The following is a 4,638-nucleotide window of genomic DNA, read 5'->3' as shown; positions in this document are numbered from 1 at the left end:
CCTTCCAAAGAACACCCAGGGCTGATCTCCTTTAGAATGGACTGGTTGGATCTCCTTGCAGTCCAAGGGACTCTCAAGAGTCTTCTCCAACACCACAGTTCAAAAGCATCAATTCTTCAGCACTCAGCTTTCTTCACAGTCCAACTCTCACATCCATACATGACCACAGGAAAAACCATAGCCTTGACTAGACAGACCTTTGTTGGCAAAGTAATGTCTTTGCTTTTCAATATGTATCTAGGTTGGTCATAACTTTCCTTCCAAAGAGTAAGCGTCTTTTAATTTCATGGCTGCAGTCACCATCTGCAGTGATTTTGACTAGATATTGGGGATACAGAAATGAATAAAGTACAAAAAAGTTCCTTCTGTTAAATAAGCATATAGTATAATAGACTCATACCTATAAAACTGTACTTAGTTTGCCCCCCTCTAAGTGATGGTAATGGTAAAGGAAACGTGAAGATGCCTTCACAGAAGATGTCCTTGAACTGGACATTTGGTCTACCTAAGAGACAAGGGGGAAAGCTGTTTGCAGTCAGAGGTCAAAACTTGAATGAAACTTAACAAGCCATTGTTGTCCTGGACTAGGATAGCTTGTAGTCAAGGTTAACAACAGTGTTAACTGTTGATGGAGAAGGGAATAGAAGTAGAGGGTGCTAGGAAATTGGTGGGGACCAGGTTTGGGAGAGCTGGCTGTTAGAGGTACCAGCTGTCTAGCTGTTGCCTGGACAGAGTAATGGGATTTTGGATATTCAGTATGTGAAACTTAATGATAACTGACTGAACCACTAACATTTTAGTTTTGGTTTTATTTTTTGAGGGTGAGGGTATATTTCATTATAGATTGTTATAAACTATAAGAACTTGCTTTTTAGAATATTGCCTTTTAGCAACTATTTTAGAACTGTATATAAAATAAACTTGCCAATAATAGTTAACTTATAGAATTGAGGAATTAATATTTTTGATATAAGAATAGGTACCATGTGTGTAATCATCAAATTTGTATTTAATGAGTTATTTACCAAGGGTCAGATTGCTAAACTTTTAATTCCTTCTGTAACACTGACACAAATCTAGTGTCAAAGTACATTTAAAATAATTAGTTTTGTTTAGGCTGAGAAACATGAAAAATAGTTTTGAATTATTAGATTTTAGAAGTTAGTACTGTAACTGTATTTGAGGACCTTTTTCTGAGTTCTACATTTCAGTACAATTAGATTGAAAGCAGAAATCAGGTTTCTAGCTCCTTTTAACCTCACAAAAAAACAAAAGGCTTAGTTGTATGTGTGTGTTTTAAAGTTCAATTTTTTAATACTTAATTTGTTTATATAAAATGAATATTTGGCATATTGTGGCTTTCCCCCTGCCTCTAAAAGGGGTGTACATTTCAGTTAGAAACAAAACTGCAGTACCACAATAATTAATACTACTAAGATTCAAGATACTGGTGTTTGTGTGGAGAAATTACCATTTTCATTTGATGAAGCAGATTTACTTGGGGATTGCCATAATTACTGAGTCATGCAATTCTAAATTGCTATTAGGTTGGTACAAAAGTAATTGGCGGTTTCGGACCTTGAATTTTAAATCATTATCACCAGGCTCAAACGCATTTTTATTAATCGAGATAGGAACATTATAATCAACACATTTTTGCCAGTGAGAAATAAGTTGTTTATTCCTGCAGCATAAAAATCTATGCATCAGACCAACTTTTGGAAACTGTTGGAACTCTTTTCTGCGTCCTGCTGGTTGTTGAAGTATTTTCCCTCCAAAAAGTTGTTGAGATGCTTGAAAAAGTGGTAGTTGGTCGCAAGCGGTCAAGTGAACGTGGTGGATGAGGCAAAACTTTGTAACAAGATTCGTTCAACTTTTGAAGCGTGGATTGTGTGACGAGCAGTTGGCTGTTGTCATGGAGAAGAATTGGGCCCATTATTTTGACAGTGCTGGCTGCAGGCATTGCAATTTTCTGTGCATCTCATTGATTTGTTGAGCATACTTCTCACATGTAATGGTTTCACCAGGATTCGGAAAGCAGTAGTAGATCAGATGGGCAGCAAACCACCAAACAGTGACATGACGTTTTTTGGGTGCACGTCTGGCTTTAGAAAGTGCTTTGGAGCTTCTTCTTGGTCCATCCATTGAGCTAGTTGTCGCCGATTGTTGTCTTTCGTTGCGTGTCACCATCCACTCTAGAAATGGCTCATGGTTGTTGTGTAGAATAAGAGAAGATGACACTTAAAAGCGATGTTCTTTTTTGATTTTTGGTCGGCTCAGGAGGCACCCACTGATCGAGCTTTTTCACCTTTCCAGTTTGCTTCAAATGCTGAATGACCATAGAATGGTCAACGTTGAATTCTTTGGCAACTTCTCTTTTAGTTGTAAGAGGATCAGCTTTGATGATCCTTTAAGTTGGTCACTGTCAACTTCCGATGGCTGGCCACTGCCCTCCTCATCTTCAAGGCCCTTGTCTTCTTAGCAAAACTTCTTGAACCACGACTGCACTGTACATTCATTAGCAGTTCCTGGGCCAAATGCATTGTTAACATTGCGAGTTGTCTCTGTTGTTTTACGAGCCATTTTGAACTCGAATAAATAAATCAGTTGAATTTGCTTTTGATCTAACATCATTTCCCTAGTCTAAAATAAATATAAAATACACAGCAAGTTATATCTTTTGCCCTTTCATACTGTTCATGGGGTTCTCAAGGCAAGAATGCTGAAGTGGTTTGCCATTCCCTTCTCCAGTGGATGTTTTGTTAGAACTCTCCACCATGACCCGACTGTATTGAGTGGCCATACACAGTACGGCTCATAGGTTCATTGAGTTAGACAAGGCTGCGATCCACGTGATCAGTTTGGTTAGTTTTCAGTGATGGTAGTTTCCATTCTGTCTGCTCTCTGATGGATGAGGATAAGAGGCTTGTGGAAGCTTCCTGATGGGAGGGTCTGGCTGTGGGTAAAACTGAGTCTTGCTCTGGTGGGCAGGGCCATGCTTAGTGAATTTTCTAGTTCTGCTTCATTGACTTACCATCTACTTTGACATAAATAAACATTGACATAAACATCGACTTCATTGACATAAACATCTACTTCTGCTACATTGACTACGCTAAAGCCTGTGACACTGTGGATCACAACAAACTGTGGGAAATTCTTCAAGAGATGGGACTGTCAGACCACCTTACCTGCTTCCTGTGAAAACCTATATGCAGGTCAAGACACAACACAGAACAATGGACTGGTTCCACATTGGGAAAGGAGTATGTCAGGGCTGCATACTGTCCCCTGCTTATTTAACTTATATGCAGAGTACATCATGCAAAACGCTGGATTGGATGATGCGCAAGCTGGAATCAAGATTGCCAGGAGAAATACCAATAACCTCAGATATGCAGATGACACCACCCTTATGGCAGAAAGTGAAGAGGAACTAAAGAGCCTCTTGATGAGTGTGAAACTGGGGAGTGAAAAAAACTGGCTTAAAATTCAACATTCAGAAAACTAAGATCATGGCATCCGGTCCCGATACTTCATGGCAAATAGATAGAGAAACAGTGGAAACAGTGATAGGCTTTTTATTTTCTAGGGCTCCAAAATCACTGTGGACCATGACTGCAGCCATGAAATTAGATGATTGCTTCTTGAAAGGAAAGTCCCTTGGATTGCGAGGAGATCAAATGAGTCAATCCTAAAGGAAATCAATCCTGAATGTTCATTAGAAGGACTGATGGTGAAGCTGAAACTCCAATACATTGGTCACCTGATGTGAAGAGCCAACTCATTGGAAAAGACCCTGATGCTGGGAAAGATTGAAGGCAGGAGGAGAAGGGGATAACGGAGTACCAGATGGTTGCATGGCATCACCGGCTCAAGGGACATGAGTTTGGGCAGGCTCAGAGGGTGAAGCACAGGGAGGCCTGGTGTGTTGTGGTCCATGGGGTTGGAAAGTTGGACATGACTGAGTGACTGAACAACAACACAAGTAATAAGTCATTAGCAAAAAAAAAAAAAAAAAAAAAAAAAGAGAAATGCATATTAAAATGATGTATAACTTTACCCACATTTATTTAAAAATGTATTATAATATCAAACAGCAAATTTTAACAATGCAAAATTGCAGTTACTTTTTGCACTAATTGAATAGATTAACATTATAATTGATCCTGGCCAACCAGGGTGAGGAGAGGCTTACATCTTTCTCTTTGTACCTAAGTGTCTTGATATTGGAGCTTCCCTCATAGCTCAGTCAGTAAAGAAGCCACCTGCAATGCCGGAGGCCCCGGTCTTCTGTTTCCAAGCAAAAGTGTAACAAGACTGAATCATTCTTTATGCACTACACCATTGGTTAGCGTTCACTGCTGCTAAGTCGCTTCAGTCGTGTCCGACTCTGTGCGACCCCATAGACGGCAGCCCACCAGGCTCCTCCATCCCTGGGATTCTCCAGGCGAGAATACTGGAGTGGGTTGCCATTTCCTTCTCCAATGCGTGAAAGTGAACAGTGAAAGGGAAGTCGCTCAGTCACGTCCGACTCTGCTCAACCCCATAGACTGCAGCCCAGCAGGCTCCTCTGTCCATGGGATTTTCCAGGCAATAGTACTGGAGTGGGGTGCCATTGCCTTCTCCCAATTTTAG

This window comes from Bison bison, unplaced genomic scaffold, assembly GCF_000754665.1.
Source record: "Bison bison bison isolate TAMUID 2011002044 unplaced genomic scaffold, Bison_UMD1.0 scf7180017864224, whole genome shotgun sequence".
Classification (NCBI taxonomy): Eukaryota; Metazoa; Chordata; class Mammalia; order Artiodactyla; family Bovidae; genus Bison; species Bison bison.
This window is presented reverse-complemented; position numbering follows the sequence as displayed.